The sequence below is a fragment of the Canis lupus genome, chromosome 3 (assembly GCF_003254725.2).
Source record: "Canis lupus dingo isolate Sandy chromosome 3, ASM325472v2, whole genome shotgun sequence".
Taxonomy (NCBI): Eukaryota; Metazoa; Chordata; class Mammalia; order Carnivora; family Canidae; genus Canis; species Canis lupus.
The window spans coordinates 5,497,657-5,522,482 of NC_064245.1; the positions used below are offsets into that span (position 1 = coordinate 5,497,657).

Consider the following 24,826-nt stretch of genomic DNA (forward strand, 5'->3'; position numbering starts at 1 on the left):
CCCAGTGATACTCAAATACAATGGGATTTTGAGTCCGTAAATCTTGAGCTCAGTATAGTGGAATATCCTTTGGGGGATATATGTAGTTAGATATTCAAAACCAAGTATCATGGTATAAAGGTGATGTTATAATACAAGCTTTGAAGAAAGTAAAAACAGGACCTAATCAAGAGAAATGTCTCAATGTGTAAGGACATAGGTAATGATATATCTCTTCATTGTGGTGTAATTTCACATACTTGCATATTATCAAATGATAGAAATTTGGATTTCCAGTGCAGTGATATTTCAAATAGAGGTATTTGTATGTGCTATAGCTGGTGTCACGAACTGCTATACCAGGTGTTCTCAGTTCTAGTGCTTAAAATGTCTAAAAGATATTCTCAATGAAATGAACCATGAATATATGCTGGCTTATCAGAGAGTGAAGCATGCTGTTACCACGCTTTCTTTCCAAAGGAATTATGGAGAATGCTCTGCAATTTTGAAACAACCAGTATCTTAAAGTTCATTGATTTCTGCAGAGCTTTTGATAGCCATCCCTCCCCCCTTTAATTAGGTGTATTCAGGGAAGCTATAATCTCTTCCACTGAAGTCTTATTTTGAGGATTGTAGGTGAAATCCATGGAGGAAATTAAATGCTGATTTGATGATAGACTCTTTCATTACAGTGACATCTTTTTTCTTTCCTCAACTATTATGTTATTTGAGACATTGCTGGGAGAGCATTGTGGAAATTAGGGTGTGCATTTGGGTACAATAAGAAACTTCTTATAATAACGTTAATCCTACCTTCATCATGCCATCTTTTGGCCCATGCTAAAATTTAAGGAATTTGCGTAAACTCTAATCATAATTAAGGGAAAGTGAGGTGTTCATTCTTTTTTTTTTTTTTTTAAAGATTTTTTTAGTTTTTAAAGAGTGTGTGAGTGTGTGAGCATGCATGAGCATGCATGAGCTGGAGGGTGGGGCAGAGGGGGAGAGAGGGAAATCAAACTGACTCATTGCTGAGTGGAGCTCAACATGGGGCTGGATCACAAGACCCTGAGATCATAACCTGAGCCAAAATCCAGTTGGACACTTAACCGACTGAGCCATCCAGCCACCCCATGAGGTTTTTAAATAAAAATAATAATAGTTATCATTTAATTTGTGCAAATTCTAGTCTTATATAATACCTAGATTATATATACATTATATATACAGTATAAACTGTATAATATGTATAACTATATAAACTGCATTTACAGAATGCAGTGTAAAGAGTCTTTGTATATTTCTAATTGTTGGGAATAGTTGTAATACTAATTAATGCTATACCACATAAATCATTATTTAAGGTGTTACTGCCTGTAAGATCTATAGACTGTACAAGTGAACTAATTGAAAAATCTCAATTCCTGGATAAGATATGGTTCTTGGGACACCTGGATCGCCCAGTGGTTGAGCATCTGCCTTTGGCTCAGGTTGTGATCCCAGGGACCTGGGATAGAGTCCCGCTTCTCACTCTGCCTACTTCTCTGCCTCTTTCTTTGTGTCTCTCATGAATAAATAAATAACATCTTTAAAAAAGAAAAAAAATGTGGTTCTGAATATCTTTTTCAAAATCAAGGTGCATTCTCAAGACTAATTGGTAATTATAATAATTGTGTTAAATATGGTTATAACATTTTCTTTCTTTGATTTTGATTTTGCATTGAAATTATATCAGATATATTGTTTGTGTATTCTCTTTTTGAGAAAGAAGTATGATATACATTTAAACAAATAAATTAAATTAGGATAAGTTTGACATTCTAGTTTTTTTAAGAACAATTAGGTAGTGAAAACAGTTTTTGCTTTTAGGTTATTCTTGAGTAGTTTTTAATGAAACCTTCTTAAGAGGACCTTCTTCCATATGTCCTCCTCTATTTTCCAATGGAGTGTCACTTTACAAATGTGCTGTTTTAAAATTGTAATTGCATTTCTTTTAGCATTAGAGGTGTGAATCATTCATATTTGAACCACAATGCATACACTTCCTAAGAGCCCGCTTAAAAAAATTATGCTTCTAAAAAGGTTGTTAATGGAAATATGCGTCACTTTATAATTAACCAAACCTACAACAAATTAAAGTGCTGATTGTGAAGGCAAAATAACACTAATCTATAATTATAATCAGGAATAGCAGCAATTGAAAACTGTAGCCAACTCAAGACAAAATTTTTATGAAATACAAGAGCCACGGGAGATTTCTTGGTGGAATCTAAAGTAAACTATAAAAAAATACACTCATATAATATGTTTTTACACGTTTTTAAGGTCTTAATTACTTATTTAATATTGTACTGGTTGTTTGTACATAAAAACAAAACTACAGGGAGTTTTCTGCCGTGGTTTTCTACAAAAAAAAAAAAAAAAGAAGAAGAAGAAGCAGAAGAAACCCCCCCCCCCCCCCCCCCCCCAGGATTTGAACATCTAGCTCAGTAACCTCCACTAAGAGAATTTGTTACTTTAGGCTGGCAATATGCCATCAAAATCACAATTAAAGGACAAAACTAACAAACCAAATAACAAGACAAAGAAAACAACATGCATCAGTTTTCCTGTTGTTAGCATATCCTACCACTTTAAATTTAATTCCTATATATTGATGCTACTGATGGAACATTTTTCTTCCTAGAGAGAAAAATATAATTCCACAGATACGTGTGTTTTCTAGATGACACGGACTTACAATTTTTAGTGGTGAAGTGTAGACATTTAGAGGATCCCATATGAATTCTTGCTAATAAAGTCCATTCCTCTAGGTAGAAGTTAATTAATGTAATAATTACTTGATCTGGACTGCTTAGATTCAAATGCAATTTCCTCAGATTACTAATTGTTATCTCTCTAACCTCTGTTTCCTCATTTTTGGACAATAACAACAGCATCCATCTTCTAAAATTTCTGTGAAGATTAAATGGGATAACAAAAGTGTACTGTTTTACATGGTATATGACACGTAGAGCACACTCAAGCATTTTTTCACTATTATTATTGCATATGGCACTGTAATTATTTTCTACCATTGCATGAAGAAAAACCTTAGAAAACTGTCTAAAGTTTCCACGTTAAAATATTGAATTCATGTTCCTTTTCAATTAAAAATCTTTTTGTTTAGGGACATCTGGGGGCCTCAGTAGTTGAGCGTCTACCTTTGGCTCAGGGCATGATCCCGGGGTCCTGGGATCGAATCCCACATTGGGCTCCTGCATGGAGCCTGCTTCTCCCTCTGTCTGTGTCTCTGCCTCTCTGTCTGTATCTCTCATGAATAAATTAATAAAATTAAAAAAATCTTTTTGTTAAACATCATGGCATGTTAGAAAACTGATATATTTCATGAGTTGGTTTGACTCTGACCTTGTTTCGAATGAGAGTTCACAAAAGAGATGTTATCATGTTTCTTCAGTGAGAAAGAGATGCTAATCATTCATAGAATTGAATGAATATTGAATATTGTTGAATATTCCAAAATCATTTCTAGGGGTTTTATATAGTCTGTGAACAAGATTTAGAGTACACACATGTCAGCCAGATATAAATTCAGAGTATCACTTTTTCCTTTCTTCATTCACTCACATGCACATTACACGTACACGTCCTTAATTTTTTTGATAAAATTCTATATCAAGTCCAAGAAATGTAAGGAAAGAAATCTAATCCTATAATAATAATTTCTCCCCAAATGAGATAATTTCTTGTGGAATCAATTGATGTTTCCACTATAAATAAAATGCTAAGAGATGTGTGCTTAAGATAGTGCCCTGTCCAGGCAATATATCGGCACATCTTTCCCTCTGGGTACAAAAATAGCATTTTTTCCCTCCCAAATTCGTGGTTAGCATTTAGTTTGGGAAAAACTTTGTATTCATGATGGATCTTCTTAAAAGGTGAGAATAATCAGTAATGATAAAACCATTAGCACAATGATTTATAATAGATTTTGTATACATCAATGGATTGACTGATTTGATTGGCTATGAGAGTAGATATAAATTTAAAAGATTATCCATGAGAAGATGCCACCTTTCCTTAGAAAGATATGAATAAATTTACTTAACATAGAGACTATCTATTATAATTAAAGGTTATTTGTACAAAATATTGCTTTGTTATTAGAATGGAAAATTATTTAGTTATGTTTTATTTATATCTCACCTTCATGAGCTATTTGGTTTACTCATTACAAACTTAGCTGTAAAATAAAATAGTCTTTTGAAATTAATACAGAAAGTCAGAAACATAATTATAAAGCTAGAGTGGATTTTATATAATTACATAACCTTTTCAAATTCCAGGAGGTTTCATTTGTTCCCTAATTTATGGAAATAACTTAGGGGTACATGAGCAGTGGTCATTTACTCCAGATGTTCCCAGATGATGGTCAAATGGACTGTTACAGGGTTGGTTGTACAGGTGTCACCTAAAAAAGTTTTTTAGGGAGACTTAATCATGGAGAATACTTAGTAACTCTGAGGTGGAATCTATAAATCTGTGTATCTTACTCTTACTTGATTTTTCTAAAAAAAAAAAAAAAAAAAGTCAAATCACCCAACCACTGTTTTTTTACCTGTAAGAAACCTGGAACCCAAGACATTAAGAAACTTGTTCGGAAAAAAAAAAAAAGAAACGTGTTCGAGATCACAAAACTATTGAGGGACAGAACCACAACTAGAAAGAGTTAATCTTCTGATTCATAATCTTACTCAACCATTCTAATAATAACTTATCATTATATTTCTCCCAAAGTTAATATTTATATTATGTTGCAACGCTTGCATCTTTCTAAAAATAAGTACATTGCAAAGAAAAAAAGAAGTTCTGTCTTCAGGGTTTCTTTTTTCTCCCTCCAACTCTACTGAGATAGATTGATTTATAACGTTGTGTAGGTTCGGTTGTACAACCTGATGGTTTGATATATGTATATATGTAAAAATGATTACCACAGTAAGCTTACCTAACGAATTCATCACCTCACATGGTTGCCATCTTGTGTGTGTATGTGAGTAGATTTAAGATCTACCCTCTTAGCCTCTTTCAAGTAAACAATATAGTATTGTTAACTATAATCACCATGCTGTGCTGTTAGATGCCTAGAAATTATTCATCTTATAATTTCAATGTCTGTACCCTTTGACTAACACCTCCCCATTTTCCCCAGTCCTTAGCCCTGGAAACTACCAATTTATTCTCTGTTTCTAGGAGTTTGGCTTTTTTAGGTTTGTACATATAAGTGAAATCATACAGTATATTTCCTTCTCCATGTGACTTATTTCACTTAGCATAATGCCTTTAAGATTCATCCATTTGGTTGCAAATGGCAGGTTTACTTGTTTTTTATGATTGAATAATATTCCTCTGTGTGTATCACATATACACATATATACATGTGTGTGTGTGTGTATATATATATATATATAGCATTAGCTATATTAGCTATATATATTAGCATATAATATATATTAGCATATATACTATATATTTAGATACTATAAATATATATATTAGCATATATACACACACACACACACATTTTCTTTATTCATCTGTCCATGGATATTTAGGCTGTTTCCATGTGTTAACCATTGTGAATAATGCTTCAGTGAGATACATGGAGGTACAGATATCTCTTTGAGATATTGTATTTCCTTTTGATATATAATCAGACATGGGATTTCTGATCATAGGCTATTGTCATTGTTTTATTTATTTTATTTTTTATTTTTTAAAGATTTTATTTATTTATTCATGAGGGACAGAGAGAGAGAGAGAGAAAGGCAGAGACACAGGCAGAGGGAGAAGCAGGCTCCATCCAGGGAGCCGGCCTTGGGACTAGATCCTGGGTCTCCAGGGTCAGGCCCTGGGCCGAAGGTGGCGCTAAACCACTGAGCCACTGGGGCTGCCCTGATTGTTTTATTTTTTGAGGAACCTCCTCACTATTTTCCACAGTGACTGTACCAATTTACACTCTCACCATTAGCACACAAGGGTTCCTTTTTCTCCATATTCTTGTCATCTCATGTCTTTTTGATAATAGCCATTCTAACAAGTGTGACCTGGTATCTATATCATTGTGGTTTTAAGTTGCATCTCCATGATAATTAATGATGTTGAGCATCTTTTTGTGTACCTGTTGGCTATTTGTATATTTTCATTGAAAAAAATGTCAATTCAGTTTCTGTGCCCATTTTTAAAGAAGATTTTGTTTATTTATTTAGAGATAGAAAGAGTGAGAATAAGTGGAAGGGAGAGATAGAGGGCAGAGGGAGAAGCAGCTTCTGCACTGAGCAGGGAGCCCAAGGCAGAGCTCCATCGCAGGACCCTGGGATCATGACCTGAGGCCAAGGCAGACACTTAACCAACTGAGCCACCCAGGTGCCCCTCTTTGGCCATTTTTTAATCACAGAGGTGTTTTTGTTTTGCTTGTTTGTTTCTCCACTACCCTCCCCCCCCCCCCCCCCAGCTATTGAGTTCTATACATTTAATAAGGTATGTTTCTTACTCTTCTTGTATCCCTGGTGCTGAGGACAAAAAATGTTAAATAAATAATAGATTTCCACACTGAATTAAATTGCTATTTCAAAGATACTATCACAGAAAGAAAATGACTCCTGTATTACTACAACATACCTTCAGAGTTAGCATGTCAGAATTTAATCATTTGTGGGTGCCTGGGGTGTAGGGAGTTAGTTGCAGTGAGTATGCTATGTTTGAAAGTCCCCAAGTGATTTTGACAAGTTCCCACTCAACAAAGCTTTTCTGTTCTCCTTGAAAACCATTGATTTAAAAACATATGCTTTATTTTGGAATCATATCAAGAAGAGGCAATCGCAGTAGTTTCCTAGACTCTTTTTTTCTTAATTTAATCAAGGCTAAAGATATTTTATTTTGCTATTTGTTCCAGAATGTGAGTGCACCTTCAGCTTATGGGTTCTGTCGTAAGATGGTCATATGCATTTTTATGAAGTTTTGAAGTGTTTCTTTTCTGTATCTTAGAAATACTGTACATAGGTACTATCTGTGTAGAAACTGTTCCTTTCAAGTGGGAAGTACTAAAACTTTGAATGTTCTTTGTCCAATTTTTTGTTTTCTCAGACTCCTTTCTCTTTTCATTGCATATCCTCTTCCTTGGTAATGTCTTCTATTTTCTTAGCCCATTTAAATGTATAAAATTTATAGCTGTAGCTCTAGGTAAATATCTCTTAAGCTTTAATCATATGCATTAGACTGAATTTTGTACCTCTCAACTTGGCTATCCCAGAGGTGATTCTAACTCAGCCTGTTTATAACTAAACTCATCACCTTCCTTCTGTGAATGGTTTGATTTTGAATTTTCTATTCCAGTCACTGAACTATTATCCATTTTTTGATCAAAACAGAATCAAGTTTTTTTTTTCTGATAAGCAGAGAATTCTACCTTTCTTTACCAATTTATCTTTTTTTCCCCTAATTACATGTAAACATTAGCATTTATATTAGCTATCACTTCCTCTAGGCAGACTTCCTTGGCTTAAAATGTCTGAGTTAAGTGTTTATTATTACATTCTATTGTAATTGGAAGTTTATTGGTCAGCATCATCATCTGTGCTGAAATATGGGACATTTCATAAAAAACCTTACTATAATTGTTATCCATGAGCTGTTGCCAATCTACAAATTCCTACTAATCGGAAATGCTATAAGAAATTGAAAGTGTTTAGAAACTATTTTGGCAATATGACAAAGTAACCTGACATTTGATGGGTGTAATAATAAAGAATTTGGCCATGTATTTCTATTTCACTTCTCTGGTAATATATTTTTACTATGCCATACAAAAATACCAGTCAGTGATAGTTTGGGAATCACTACAGTAGAGGCAGGGATTTTATAGTCTGTGACTGTCAGTTGCAAATTATATCACCAGAACCCAATGCAGAGCTTTACTCATAGTATTTACATTATTTTTATTGATTTTTTTAGAGGCAAAAATGCTATATATATATTTGAATATATATATTCAAATCTCACTTAAATTTGGCAACCAATGCTTAAATGAAGCAAACTTTTCAAATCTTAGAAAGCAATAAATATTGTGAAACACAACACTCAGGAGAAAGCATCTTCTATTTTTGGAGCAGCCAACAACTCTCAGTTGTAGGCATGACTTTCAAAATTCTCATTTGGAATAAAATCAGATTTTGAAATACCTATTTTCCCTGAAAAGTTATTTGCAATATTTTTAAATTTTCTAGTGTTTTGTCAAAAATTATTACAAACTCTTAAAAATGTTTAACACTTTAACTGATAGAAATATATATATTGCCTTTAAGATGGGCAAAAGAAGTATAGATAAGTTTTATAACTTCCGTGAGTCTTTCTCTTCAAGACTCTTTTTCTCAAAAATCTTTTATTTTCTAAAAACTCTTCCCTCCTCCCATCTTTACTTTTTTTTTTCTTGTCTTAACCAGAACTTTGGAAAGGAATTTCTTGAGCAATACTTTCATAATAAATGAATGAGTGTGTCTACAAAGATGAACAGTTTACAAATCAACTTTTGCAGTTAATGTTGTCGTAGATTATGTAATTATGTGTTCAGACTCTGCCTTTAGGACCAAGGCACTCATTTTTAGCTACTGCTGGGTTTTTTAGAATAATTCACAGCAAAAAAAAAAAAAAAAAGAAAGAAAGAAAGAAAGAAAGAAAGAAAGAAAGAAAGAAAGAAAGAAAGAAAGAAAAAATAATAATTCACAGCATATTCCCTCCTTAGGAATTGGCTTTTGCTGATAATGGCTATCTTACTTGAGGTTATACTCTTCCTGGGAATTTCCCACATTTAATGATTAGTAAAATGAGGAGAAAAGGGACAAATGACTACTACCATTGCTTCAGTTTGAAACAACTGCAGGTCTCTCCTAGTTCCCTAGCATCTCATGGATGGGCTGAGGTCTTTGTTATAATATTTTTACATTTCAGTTTCTCCCTCTACTCAAACTTGTTTTCTCCTTTCCATACAGGAATAGTTTCTGAAAGCATTTTCTAATAAACCATGTAAATGGAGATATACATCTCAGATTCCATTTTCTAGGGGAAGCCAACTTAAAAGAATGAATAAAACATGTTAGACTGGGATCGTACCTTATAGAGGCAGTCAAAAGACATATAAACTGAAACAAGTTTAAAAATATGGTAGAAGTCACAAAGGAGAAGCTTATAAACTAGTGGTTCAAATCTAAACCAAGCCTACTCACAAAGTATTAAAATGTAAATAGAATATCTGTGGGTAGAAATACAACAGTGACTATCTGGAGCAGTGATCCTGAAACTTCATTAAACAAAAGCACTATGTTGAAAACTAACAACAACAAAATTCTGGGCAGAAAATACACAATAACAGGCTTCAGAGAGCAACTGCTCATGTCAACTGTAGTCGAAGTCCATTTGTGTGTCCCTAGTGTTGAAACAAAGAAGAAAGAAGAAACAGGATTTAAAAAACAAAACAAAAAAAAAAAGCAAGAACAAAAGAGGAAATATTTTTTATTAATTTTTTTCAAAAGAATCATAAAATTTTGCATAGTGAAATTTATATTGGCCCACTTTGAAAAAAAAAAGGCTTTTCTCCATTGAATAGGAATTAAACTAGAGTGATTTATAAAAGTTTATCTCATGTTGCAGACATTTTGAGTACATGCTCTCTGGGCTATGTAAAAATCAGTCCTGGCATTTTAGAGTGAGAACAATTATTATTTTTCTTTTTAAAGAGCATATATGTTGGTAATGTGTGGAGTTTTGACCTCAATGTTTTTCTTAATCTACAAATTTCCCCTTGGTAATCTTAATCACTTCCATGCGTATGACTGCTACTTTTTCCTAATGACTTCTAATTGCTTGCTTCCAAATTCAGATCTCCCCTTGGGATATCAGATATAAATATATATTTGTCTGCTCTACTTTCATGATTGTGTTATAGTCTTTTAAAGTTCATCATAATCAAAAGCTTACTTTATTTAGTCATCCAAATGTGACCCCAGCTTGTGCTTTACATTTGAGATGATATGATTTCCATCTACCCTGTTGGTCAGACTCTTCACCAAACCCTTTGTTTCCTCATTAATTGTACACAATTTGGTGTTAAATCATTCCTGAAGACTTTATATCATAAATATCCCTTGGATATAATCCTTCTTTCTTTTCTTGTTGATAGTGACTTGGCTCAGACCTCGGTGATCTCTTCCCTAGATTTTTGCAATCATTTACTTGTTTTCCTCTTCCAGTTTCTTTCTCAAGTGGCCAAGAAAGCTAGATTTCTGAAACTCCTCACTACGTCTCTTCTTTGTTTAAGAGATTAAATTTCTTAGTATATTTTAACAGGCTTTTTGTAAACTTTACCCTACCAACTTTTCTACCTACATCTTACATTAAGTTCCTACATTAAGTGCTCTGGATTTGTAGTTCTGTCTTGCCAATGGCCATGGGTAGATACAATATTTATATTAAGAAATAGAATTGAAAAAAATTTAAATATTTTAATTTATTTCCTTAAATATAATAATAAATCATTTCCTGGAAACATAAATGTGTTGTATATTTTATGAAAAGTAACCGTAGTTTCAAAATCATATAAGAAAAGATAGCATGGATTGGACAAAGCTCTTCCATATCTTATTTTATACGGAACAATGAACTAGATTCTTGGGTTTGCTTCTGCATTCAACTCATTGAAGTATTTTTTTTTTTTTTGGTTGCAGTATATGATAAAAATGTAGCCTCATACAGAAAAGCAGCTGGAAAAGGAAAGGGCTTTTAATAACCATTTTGGATAATCATGGACATTTTTCTTTGATATCCTATCCAAATTGTCCCAGTAGTAGTCTCTCAAAGACTAGTTACAATATGGAATCTGAATCCATATGAATTAACTTTGTATACGCCATTATATTAAAATTAACTGATCTGTCTTACACTTTGAGCAGATATTTACATCTTTCAGAAAATTTTGGCTCACTGATACACAACTTTTCCAATTTTTGATGCAATCTATTACAAAATTGTGGCAGATAAAATTTTTCCAAAATGCTATTTGTGTAGAGGCTCAAATTGTATCATTGGGGAAAAAAAAATCATGTCATTTTTTTAGTCTGCTTAATGTGACTAGCTCATTTCATTTATCTTCAAGAAATTTTCTGCCAAAAAAAAAAAAGGAAAGAAAGAAATTTTCTGCCAAATGCCCAACTCTGTTTTTTGATTACCAACCCTTTGGAGTCAAAGTGGAATTTAATTAGAAAAGTGGCTAGTTGAGATTACAACTCAAACAATTATAAAACTTTGTTTTTTCCCCTTTGATACATCAGGGGTACTGTGGTATGCAGTGCCATATGCATACTTCCAGTTTATTATGGTGAGTATTAAGAACACATGTATTCAAGAACCAAGATTTACTCCGCCTCATTGAAGACATTAATTTTTAATAAAAGTTTTTCCTTTTGCTACAAGTACCTGATGGTAAAGAATGCAATGACTGCTAATACAATTTTGGCCACCCCCTTGATTCATGTTAAGACATATAGCAATTTTAGTCATCGGGGCTTTCACATGCTATATTTGAACCTGACACAAAAATGAAGTATGTTTGTTTTCTGTATATCCTAGGTATTTAAATTGTATATGTATATATTTATATATGTTTTATATATTTTTAATTGTTAATTTTTTCCCCAGAATTTTAATGTAGCTTAAAAATACTAAAACACTGAAACTTTTTTACCCCAATGTAGCTCAGCATGGCATTGTTATTTATTTTTTATCATGAATTTTTGCATAAATTGTGATTCTTAAAATATTGCACTAAAATATTATTTGTCTTGATTACTAAGCTTTTTGGTTTTCCCTTAAATTTTGCCTCACCCTGATTTCTACCCTATTAAATCACTATTGCTTTGGTAATATCAATGCAAAGTTAACACAATAAAGAAGGCAAATGACATCTTAGTAGCAACAGAAACTTAGTTTTGACCTCATAGACCTCCTGAAATAGTTTTAGTGGCCATCACTGGGTCTCACTTTAAAAACGCTGCTTCAAACTAAAATAATTAAAAAGTCATTTAAAAATAATTTATATTTTTAATAATTAACTCTTCTCCTTGCATCAAGTCCACAAAAAGAAAGTAAAGCTATGGGCTTTCAAAATTGTCACTATTCAGTATAAGGAAATAGATCAGTTCTTTAAAAGACCTATATGTTTAAAAGACTTGTTATAAGAGACATTGAGTGGAGATATTAAGCAGATAAGTGGCAATATTCTCAACATAGGGGGGAAATCTTCCTTTATCCATTTTTTTTATAATGAAGTAAACAAAATCTGTAAGCTTGTATGCTGTTCATATGTAACTTATTGAAGGCCATTTTCAGAATAACTTTCTGAATTTTGGCCATAATATAGATGATTATGTATCATGTGATTTTGTGGTTGCTCAAATGAACAGTCTCTAACTGCTGCTCATTATCATTATCATTAGAGTGAGACATTTCTAATTATTTTCAAGATTATAAATGCCTTGAAATTAGGATCATACTTTTTACACCTTGAGATTCCCTACATCATTGAGTATCATGATCTAAACATAAATGTTTATTAAATTGAATTGACTGCATAAGCTGGAGGTTTACTAGCCAGGGTGATATGATTTTATTTTCAAGCCCTAAGAAAATAAAATTTGTTTAACTAAAAGGACAGTCTATGTTTCAGGTAATAGTAAATTCACGTGAAACTCTAGAAGCTTGAAAAATTATTTTCAAAAATCTGTCATGCCTAAGAAAAAAGAGCTCTTAGCTAGAAAAACAAATTTACATAGCTACTAAAGTTATCTCTCAAACTTCACCTTAGCTGATCAACTTTGTGTGTGGATAAACTATACATTACCATGTTTTCAAAAATAAAGACCTTAAAAGATAAAGAATAATAAATTAAATGAGCAGGGCATTTAGAGATAGCCTTTAAAATTCTGGATTTTCTTCATTACAAATATTTGGTTAATGGTTAACCTTTTATTGATACTATTAGAGGAAGGAAAGAGTTAGTATGATAATTCTCTTGCTATATACAATAGCTTTGTGTAGTACGTGAAATTAAGAAGCTGAATTAGGCCACACTGCCAGAGCAGATAGAAAAACGATTTGCCCGATTAAAGTATAAGTTATTATTAGAGCTATTTTTAGGCCATGTGTTAAGTATGAAATATCCGTAAACAGTGAGGTCAGGGTCAGAATCTAGGAATCATATGACTATAGCATATAATGTAAATAAGAATCTGCATTCACTAGATGTCATGGGTGTTCAGCGTTGACACGAAGAGCAAGACGGTATTCTTGTGTGATAAGGAGTAGGGATGGACAATTTTAATCACTATGTGATTACCACTATGACAACAATAAAACCACAGTTTTATTCTAGGAAATGTTTTCTAGTAATTTATTCCATTCGAACCACCTCAAGAGGTAACAATCTTACTGTTGGATGGAAACAGAAAGCCTAAGAGCTTCACATAAACTAGAAAGCCAGAGGATTTATAAACTGACATTTTATCCCATAGAGGTTTTTATATAGACTCGCTGCATTGCTTAGTAAGGAAAATTCTTTTAGCTCACAAAAGGATTTAGACTGAGAAGTTCAAAAACTGGGTATTTTTAAAGTGTTTCTACTTCCTTAAGTGCTCAGCTTTATGAGACTAAATCAGGGTTAGGGTGGAATGAAAGTTGCTCTTTAACAAGATAAATGCAATCAGTTTAATGACTCTTCTTGGAGACAAGGATGAGATGGAAGAAGTCATTTGTTCATTATGCTAATTAAAAAAGGGGATCTAAAGTCTATGAAAACAAAACTGATTAAAGCTTATCCAGTTTGCTTAGCGCTGGGAAGCACAAAATCCACACGTAGTGTGCAAGCCATGGGTATCGATTGGCATCTGTACTTTTTTTTTTTTTTTTTTTTGCATGTGGTGAATATGGTTTTTGGTTCTTACCTATGATTGTTTGACATATTAAACACATATGGAAAATAGAAATTCAAGAAGAGGGAAATCACTGAGCAGGCCAGAAGGAAACTCTTACTATTCCATTACAATTAAGTAGCACATAAACTAAGGCATATATATATATATATATATATATATATATATATATATCCTAATGGCTTTCTTTTATGAAACTGCTAAGAAGTCCAGTTGAAACAGTGTTCATAATATATAATGCTGGCTTGACAACAGAGAAAAAATGTTTTTCGCCATCTTTTTTCCATTAGCCAGTCAGAGGGAGCTTACAGGGATATAAGAGTTTAATCATCATTTAACAGCTCTTTTTGATCCACCCCATATCCTTGGTGAGGGCTGGAAAGTGTTTCTCTTGCACTCATAGTTTCAGTTGATAACAAAAGTTCTAGTATATGAATGAATATGCACGACACGGAACTTGAAGCTGCTGAAAAGAAAATAGAAAGTTTATTTCTGCATGGGGTTAAATGTAGAGCAACCTCTTTCCTAAGAGTCAAGAGATCAAATGGACTAAAATTTGGAATTAATTCCATGTGAAACTTGATATGCCGTATTAGAACAAAATGACTATGTTTTCCCAACATTTTTATATGATGACATATATTTCAAATCATAAATATGAAACTGATGAAAACTTTGGAAAACTTGCAAGCCCTCCCCATTTTTAATAGTTTGATAGAAGTGATATGTATTTATTAAGTAAATCTGGTACTTCCCACTGGCATTGTACCAGATTTATTTCATATAACTTACATTTTTTTCCAAGCAGAGCAGATAGAAAACAGTTCACATTTCATGTTATTTTAATAAGTTTTTTCGTGTTAAGACTCTGCTTAACCATGTGTTTCCCTGTGCAGTTTTATTCAGAGTGTGTAGACAGAATCAGTTACATTCTATATGAACTTAAAATGCTCTTTCCTTAAAAGGTTCCCAATAGTAAGCCTATTTGGGAAGACTATGGGTGTCTGGGATTCCAAAATAGTAAATGATACCGACAAAGTAATGACACATAAATAATAATGCTGTTTCAATATTGGTTAGGTTTCTACCCTTGAACATTATGAATACTAGTTTCATCCATATTTTTAAGATAATGTGATATGGTAATGAGAAAAGAAGATAAAAAAGATGGTAGGAGACATGGATTTCTGAATAGATTGGAACTTAAATTGGATAAAATAACATTAAAATAAGGTTCTTGAAAATGAAGTTACAATTGTACAGTGTCTCAGCACCTTGGAATTCTAAATCTCAAGGGACTTCATGCTACCTCTTGAAGCCTCCAGAAGTGAAAATAAAAAAAAAAAATCCATTTAGAAAAAAGATAATGTGATATGGAGAGTAGAAGCATGGAAGTCAAAGTTAAAAGATTTGAGAGTTCTCTAACACTTAACAACCTTGGGACATTGACTAATTCATTATTTCCCTAACCATATTTCCACATTAGTAACACAGAAGAATAACCAGGCTTTTTCTAACTCCCAGTGTTATCTAGGGACAGTTTATTCCAGAATATAGTCTGCTAGTTCCCTACATAGGAGTCACTTGGATGCCTATTAAACAAATAGATTCTGGAGCCTAGACATGACTCAGAAAATTAACATTTAGAGGTATACACCAAAAATCTAATGTTTAGCAAGTTCCCCACCTGATGTTTGAATTATGATTCACAATATAATTCCCAAGGAATAATATATTATGCAAAGTAAGAGTTCTATATATTGTTTGTACTTTTGTGTTAGTAGAGATGTTACATCTATGATTTTAGGGCTCTTATTTTTATTCAAAAAAGGTGTGTCTATTAAAATAATAGGACTTTACCAATCTTAGTGTAAAAGCAACACACTTCGATCTTGATCTCTAGCCACATAGGGAGTATCCTTACTCCATTATCGTTATTATTGTTGTTCTCATAATTACTATTTGGCTTCGCCACTTGAGGGACGTAGCACATACTATGAATCTTGAAAAACAAATATTTTAATATTTGAACCACTCAATAGCATCTTGGCTTTAGTATAATTATTCTCAAAGTGTAGACCCAGAACCAGCGTCATCATCTTCACCTGGGAATTTGTTAGAATTAGAAAACATGGAGTGGAACCCAGCAAGATCTGTTTTTATAAGCTTTCAAAGTGATTGGGATGCACACTAAATTATGGGAGCCACTGCTCTAGGATAATAGGACTAAAGACTAGTGTTAGAGGATAATTTCACTCATCCCTCAGGATATATCCTACATTAAGCCTGGCTGATCTTCAGCAGGAAAATGGAGCACATGCTATTTAACACAGGTTCACACATTGTATTTATCTTCTCTTAATTCAGGATAATTGTGGTAGGACCAGTGCTGTTTTTCACAACTTACCCTATTGTCAGGCCACTCCATTTATGTCTCCTCAAAGGCAGCCCAGAGAGTCCTCTAATTCTTATATTTGAGGATAGACTTTAAGACAACTCCTGATAACCCTTAAAGATAAAATTTCTGGCAGGAGGTATCTGGTTCTTTTAGAAAAAGCCTTGATCTTTTCTCTATACCTAATTGTACTGAAAGATTAGCTATCTTTTCTCTTCTATTGGGAACTGAGATAAGGAAACTGACTGGAGTTTATTTTCAGCTGGAAGCCCACAGGGAAATGAAAGTTATGCTAATGGTATGCTGAGAATTCTAACACCATTTGAGATCTACATCTAAAACATAAAGCAAATTCTTGTGGCCAATTTTTATCCAGTCTCGTATATTCACAATTTGGAAGAGGTAGTCTACGAAAAATTAATTTTCTTCCATCTATTTTTCTACTGAGGTTATGATAGGAAAACATCTATGCTATTATGAAAATTTATAAAAGAAAATCATTTGATTTTTTTATAAGGATGACATATTCTAGGCCGGTGTTCCCTTTGGCACACATACTGAAAAGCAGCGCTTCTAACACTGGTTTTACTTGGTGCACCGTCAAAGCTTTGTCTGAAACGTGCAAGTGAGAGGCTGATGTTCTGTGTCCTTTCCTTTTTACCTTTTTCCTTGTCTCCTTCTGCCACTGATTCTGCTTTTCTGAATTTGCCTTTTCCTGATGGGGCCACTGCTGCAAAATATGTGGTTTTCTCATCTGTGGCTTTCTGGTGGGCTTGGCTATTTAGGAAACTTCACAGTTCTAATCCCTCTCACAAGCATCACCAGCAGCTCGAGAATCTCCAAACAGATAGTTAAAATGGGAAATCGATAACATATAATACCACTCTCATGGGTACCACTGACTAGTCCGGGTTAGACCCCTCATCAGGACCAGTACAGTTCTCTGTTTTGGAAATTAAAGAACAAAACTATTCAAACCATAATCTAGTGTATCTGCGATGAAAGGGATGTAAACTTGGAAGCTGAGGTCTGTTGTGCTCAGCTATGCAGAATGGGAATCATAAAACTTTGTTCTTAAAAAAGTGACAGAAGAGTGAAAAAGGTGCCCAGAGAGTTGCAGGGGACAGAAATGGGGAGAAGGAATCTTGACGCTCTTTTAGTTCTGGTTCTTATTTATTCCTGATGTTAGGACTTACCCTAGTGCAAGGATCTGAGAAGCAACATTTAAATGCATCTCCTTTTTGTGATAAGCTAACTCAGTAGGGTTCTATTTCAAACAAAATGCCTGAATCAGTTTAATACTATCTTTGAGTTTCTTATTGCAAATGCAGCTAAATTGGTTTCATGAGGTTGGGTGAGAAACCTAAAGAACATGTCTCACATTTTTGTGAGTTCTGAGTTCAAAAGATTATTAAAGATCAAAGTTTTGAAAGCACAGACCTTCTTTTTGAAGCAGTTTATGCTCATTCTTTATTAATATAATTATACATATATATTGCTTTCTATATTTAATTTAATAAGATTAAATGTTACATGAGGGTGATATTCATGTTCATTATAATTTAAAACCATGTTCTTTTCGAGACACCTGGGTGGCTTAGCAGTGGAGTGTCTGCCTTCGGGTCAGGGTGTGACCCCAGGGTCCTGGGATCAAGTCCTGCATCGGGTTCCCTGCAGGGAGCCTGCTTCTTCCTCTGCCTGTGTCTCTGCCTCTCTCTGTGTGTCTCTCATGAATAAATAAATACAATCTTAAAAAAAAACCCAAACAAACCATGTTCCTTTTAAACATGTTTTTAGTTTGTAACCTAATTATATTTTTAGATATTTGTCATATATTTAAGAGTAAATATATGAGATGCATGATTTAATATACTCCTTCCATTAATATATACATTATTTGATACTTTTATACTGATCCATAGTTATATGAGAACTGATTCATTTCATAAATAGTATTAGCATCTTCGTATCTTAATATATTTCTACATGTTCAAAATAATTGGAAAAGAATATTATCAAAGTCAGAAAGAAGAAAAAGAACATGTTTTATTTTAGTGTAAATTGAATGACTCATAAATTTAATATTCAAATTTGAAAAAATAATAATGTTAAAAAATAAAAATAGGTAAAGATACATTTTGAATTTTGCTGCAATTTCTGGAATAAAAAAATTTTGGAAGTCCTATATTGTCAGAGATAGTGAATAATGTATTAAGCAAATCCACCTATAATTTTTTTGTTCTTAAGATAGTTGTAGATCTGAGATTATGTGAATATATAACACAAGAAATTATAATTAAAAAAAAAAAAGACTGAAAGTTTTGTTAGGCACTGGTTCCAAGACACTTTTCTGAGATCACATTTCCCTTCTCAAGTAGCACTTTTTATGGTTCTTCCTCCAAATTGCAGCCATGTGGTTTATTAAACCAGACACTAAAAATCTTGTTATTTATCCGTATCTTGTTTCCTTGATTTTTTTTTTTTTACCATCAAATTTGGTCTTGGATTTCTAGATTTTCCATTTGTTTCTGGAAATGGCATTGTTTTAGATAGGCTTCTTTTAATTTCTACTTAGGAATTTCTCATTAGGAAAGGAGGGGAATCAGCATTTATTGATTCCTTATTGAGTGCCAATCAACTTGTATGGATTACTCAGTTATGCTAGCCATGTAACACGTACATCAATTCGCATTTTAAGATTGAGATTTTCTTCTAAGTAAATAAGACTTAGAGCAACTAAAACACTTGCAAGAGTTCAGAGCTTTGAGAATTAAAGCGGGAATTTCAATTTCAAGCCTGTGCTCTTTCTAATACATCTGTCAACTGGTTCAAGTAAACACTAATATGTGAATACATGGAACTGAGTTTCATATCATTGAATGAGTAGTTTGATACAAATATTTGTTTGGTAGTGTTGGGCCATCTTGCATACTTTGAAACCCGTTTATTTTGGCCAAGTTGAAGTTTGTACATTTGTTGAAGTCAAAAGGGATTTGTGACAGAAAAGATGGCTCTGCCTCATTAATTGTATGAAAGTTAATCACAGAACTCTTGATTTCATGGCAAATTGTTTTGGTAGATGTTTTTAGATGCTTTATAATATATATTTGCTTTTCTCTTACAAACAGAAGGAATAGATCGAAGGCATAAAATCAGCCTTATTTCTTTTGCCTTTCAGCAGGCATTAGACTCTCCAAATTGAGAGTTGAAGTGCTCAGTATACATAATTTACATTAGAAAAGATTGACTTTGGTGTTACATAGTTCATATTTCACTCAATTTGATTATCTGATAAAAATAATCATTTATTACAAGGAGATCATTAAAATTTGGTTATATTTGAGCTAAGTAAGATGTGAATTACGTGTATGTTTTGAATATTAACAGATAGAAAGTAATGAATTCTACAGTCTTGAATAAACATACTTTTACCCAGAATAAGGTAACCACAATAGCCAGAGTTTGCTGACATCTAGTTTCTCAACAATGTTACAACAAAAAAGATATGCAAAAAGAGGTACTTTTAAGTTTGGAATTTCCTGAGACAAAGTAATAGCTCCTTTCTGAGACTTTATTTGGGCGTCCCAGAAGACCTATTTTTGTGTTGGCTGCTTGCCAGCTGTATGGGAAATTTCTTCCTGTATGCTGAAGTCTTACAAGGGCATGGAGTCCAGGAATGCATCATACCATGAAAGTGCTGTAGTACACTGAAAATTGAGGGTCAATGAGAGATTAATACATCTTGGCAAATGTCTTGAAAGAATATAATTTTTTTGATTCTTTGGCCTTTCTGATCTAAACAATTTTGGGGAGGGAACTGAGCACGTACGATGGATGGAAATGGGTCCCTCCTAGTTAAACCTCAGATAATGGAAAGGGAAGGAGAGGAAAGGAAAAAAGAGAAAAGGGAAAAGAAAGAAAGATAGTAAGAAAGAGAGAATACACAGGTCATTCAATCAGTCCAGAATAACTAAGAAATTTTGTGTCCTGACATATATTGCTAACTTTGATTTCTAGGAGCAAACAAATCCTTTGTACCTTAACTTTCAAATAGTTTTCATCTATTGTGATGGCTTTGGTTCTGTTTCATTTTCATCCTCAGTCTCTACTCTCCTCTTATGTTAGAGGCAGGTATGATTCTGATACAACTTTGTTTCAGATTCTTATTCTTTGTAGGTTTCAGTGCATTGAGGCGCTTGTCCTGAACTAGCTGAAGTTTGGAGGAACAAAAATGGCAGCATTTCTCTTCCATACGGTGCTAGGCATTTGGCTCCTGATGTTCACACTCCTATAGATTACCATCTAGGTGTCCCTGAATTTCATTAAAAGCTATACATTACATTGAACAGCTGAAACTTACTCTGTGGAAAGTAGAATGATACACATGCATTTTCCATTCATAATATCTAAAAAACTAGTATATTCATCTCATGCAGCCTTACAGATGAATGATACTTATGTATCTACACAGAATAGAAAGTATTATTGATTATTTTGAGTTACTATGAGGGCAAAAGCAATTTATTTTTGTTTGTGTGTTGTATCATTTATTTTTTTCCTGATGACTTAGAGATGTTTTTTTCCTATTGGGTTAACTGTTAATGACATTTCACATTCTTATATAGTACAGGCCTTTCAAAAAACATACATTTTCACAATTGCTCTTGTCAAATACAACACAAGGCTATGTCTTTCATTCATATTTTTGCCCTCAAGCCTCGTATCTTTCATTGATCTCTCTCTTTGCAGTGGTATCCAAAAGTTAACATGTAGACAAAATGTCTTTTTGGCTTTAGGATCAATGATCTATATTGGTAAAATCTAAAACCTAACATGAGTCATTTAAACATCAGTTTTTCTTGGAAAAAAAGGTGTATGGAACTATTTCTACTTAATCAGAAGTAGCAATAGCAATGGGAAAAATCAGGTTCTATCTTCAGAGGGAGCAGGAAGGCCTCTTGGCCTACATGGCTAGAGGCAGTGTCTAAATGCTGATGTTTGATTGAACCTAGATATCTACCTATATGTATACTATAAACAACAATATTCTCCTGCATCAAGGTAGCTTGCGTAAGCATTCTGCACCATATATTTTGCTGTGGATTCTGCATGACTAGTGGTCTTTGTGAATTTCCCTTCTCTGGTTTTTGAAAACTGATGCTAATCAAGACATCAAATACCATTTATGTGAGGGAGAGGAAGCAATGTTGTAGGAATACATTGTCATAATAGTGTTGTATAACAATACCACCTCAAAATTTAGTGGCTTAACCATAAGCATTTGCAATTTTACACTAATAAGCATACATGCTTGCTGGGCCATGTTTCTGGTTGGTTCTCACCCACACGTTAGTGGTTGAAAGTTTGCTGAAATTTGCTAGGGTCTTTCCTGTTTCTGGATTTCCTGCTGGGACAACTAGACTGGATTGGGTCTGCTCCATAGGCTCCCCCCTGGCGGTGTAGATTAGGTAGGAATCCACAAAAAGGAAAAAGACAGAAAGAAATGAAGGCCATTAGGCCCAATTTTGATACTGGAGCATCATCACTTTCCTCACTCTCTTAACCAAAGCAAGTCAGAACTCTATTTCTGAGTCACTGTGTAGACAAATAGATTCCTCTTATGGAATGAGTTCATTGTGGAGGGCAGGAAACATGGTGAATTTGACTATTTTTTCAATAAATATACTGTAAGGAATTCTACATATACTTTAAAAGGCCAAAAAAAGTTTCTTATAGATGTTTAGTCCCCATTTATAATATTTGCAGTTTAGTATTCAATTTTCAGTAGACTTGAAAATTACTTGAAATTAATTAGTCATCTAAATAAAATATTTCAACAAAACTCTTCTATTGTTCTTAAAAATAGAATGCTTGTATGCTAATGTCACCATGTGAATAATATTAATGTTATATCCTTGCATTTCAAATCTAACTTTAAACTGTATAACCACCGATCTCCTAAAACAGTGAACTCAGCAACTTAGTGTTATGCTCTAGGAATCCCTCTTTGGAACACACATCAATGTAGCAAAACATTGTTTTTAATTAACAAAATGCCAGGTCCATATGTTGCCCACATCCTCATGGAAACTCCTGTTGACATCAACAAGAATATTTTACACAGCATATGGTCTTAATAGGTAACAATTTCTATTTTGAATAATTATTTTAACTCACAAACAATAAAGGCTTTTAATTACAATTTTACTTTTTTCCTTCTTTTAAGGGGTCTTAGGTTTAACAGCAAAAACATTGTAACACATTTAAAAGCCCAGTAATTTAGACAGAAGACAGTTTTGCAAGGCTGATATATATTAAAATAAAATATGCAAAAGTAATAGTTGGAAAAAACATGTGCATTAATTATAGAAGTAAAAATAATTCCCTGTAATTTATGTTACATTTTTACATTTTCTGGTTTTATTTTTATACATGTTTGCTATTTGAGGAAGAAAAAATAGCTGAAATTTGGATCGAGTTTTTCCCAAGTTTTATCTGAAAGTAAAGTGGACAAATATTTACATCATAAACAATTTATGCTTTATTTTACTAGAATGAATTTTAGTGGACTAATACTATTCAAGAATGAACAAAAAATGCAGTTCAAGAGCACAAATATTAGAGTCTGACAGAAATAGATATTAAGTCAAACTGCAATAACATGAACTGGATAAATATAAGGTTTCTTACCAAAGTCACAGTATTCTTACCTGTAATACAGGAATAACAATGAATCCACATATAGATGACACAGGGATTAAGTGTCATAAAAAAATTTTTACTTAGTACCTGATAGAAAAAAAATCACCCAAAACTAAGAACATATATACTAAGTAAACTGAAGTTTTTATGTTTTGTACTGTTTTTATCTTTATTGGTGGTAACTTTCTCATACACTTTTACTTTTACTTCTTCAATCTTTTCCTCCTCCTACTTTCCTCCTCCTCTCCAGTATTAATATTAATATTAGAAAATATGACTACTACAGATGTAATAAAACTAAGTTTATTCACTGCTTATTTTTAAGTTTCTTCCCTTCAAGCAAACAGAGAAATGTGTAAGCTTATAGATCTAGTTAGCACCGCATTTGTTACCGTGAGATGTTTTATTCTTATTTTCTTCATTTTGATTGTAGATCTTTCACACAAGGCTTTTCATAAACCATAGGCATCAATTCACTCCGGAGAATCACATAAATGACCTAGCAAGAAATTCACTCTCACTTTTGCAAATTACAAGGGCTCTTTAGTGAGGTGGGAAATGAAGATGACATTTAAGGCTGATTTCCTATTAAGTTTTTTTCAATAAAATATTGGACTGCTGAAAATGAAGTAAAATGTGGTTCATGATAATAGAGAAGGCAGCAAGTGAGTTAATTAAATATGTACAGTAATTTTTCCTTTTTCAAAAGGAAATCTATAAAGAAATATAAGAAATAATTCTGTTAAATATGTATTATTTACACTGCCTTAAAATAATAAATGTATTTACAATGTATTTTTGGGGGTGCCTGGGTGGCTCACGGTGGTTGAGCGTCTGCCTTTGGCTCAGGGCATGATCCCGGGGTCCTGGAATTGAGTTCCACGTCAGGCTTTCTTGTGCAGAACCTGCTTCTCCTTCTGTCTACGTTTCTGCCTCTCTCTTTCTGTGTCTCTCATGAATAAATAAATAAAAATCTTTAAAAAAAGTATTTTTTAAACTATCATAGGTGAAATGCTTCAGAATAATTTAGGAAAAAAAGGACTTTAATTATCAGTGGTTGTCAGTTTTCTTTCTTAGCATGTGTAATAGAAAAAAAAGATAAATGCTACATCGCTCATTTTGTTGAAACAAATGTTTATAAATATAAAATGTGTTTATGGAATGAATCCATGTAAGTAGATAAATACTAATCAACTGGGATATGGAAAAAAAAAAAAAGCTTGTCTCCTAAAAATAAATTTCTAATTCTGTTATAACATGATTATTATGATTATTAGGGTATTTAGAGTTTGGTTGAAGTTTGAGTTTAGTTAATTGGCTTTTTAAGTCTGCTGTGGAAATAGATTTCACAGCAGTTTCTCATTCTCGTTTTATACAAATATGCCAATTGGTAATTCCTTCCTTCCCAGTTGGTGAGTTTGAAGTTCACGTTGATGTGGTGTCGTATGTGCTTGGGGGTATAGCTGTACAGGAGGGTGGTGTGATGGGAGGAGGGAAGTGTATAAAGGATGTGCCAGTTTCCAATTCAGTTAAATTGAGTGGAGTGGAGATATTTCAGACAAACATCCTACTGGCACTCTCTCTGCCTAATGAATGGGGAATATGGGTCTCATAGCACAAAACTACCTGGGTATTCAAAGGCTCCACCTATTTTTACAAAAATCGCCAATATGTTTGATAGTGAATATTAATTTATATCATGCTGTGATTTTTAAACCTC

The 24,826-nt window shown here is 33.1% G+C and overlaps 1 long non-coding RNA gene across 9 annotated transcripts in view; it reads right to left on the reverse strand.

The window, feature by feature from the left end:
• Positions 1-24,826, reverse strand: part of LOC112653712 (uncharacterized) — a 148,564-nt gene that overhangs the window by 49,026 nt on the left and 74,712 nt on the right. Inside the window, exons 4-5 of one of the 9 annotated variants that reach the window (XR_007409680.1) lie at positions 3,385-3,522; positions 2,643-2,931 (exon numbers count right to left, since the gene is read on the reverse strand). The exons of 4 other annotated variants lie outside the window; for them this stretch is intronic. This is a non-coding gene — a long non-coding RNA (uncharacterized LOC112653712). Of the gene's footprint in view, positions 1-2,642; positions 2,932-3,384; positions 3,523-13,480; positions 14,476-19,825; positions 20,112-23,436; positions 23,606-24,826 lie in introns of those variants that run through there. 4 more of the 9 variants (XR_003132406.3, XR_003132402.3, XR_003132407.3 and 1 more) reach the window with 4 other exon arrangements.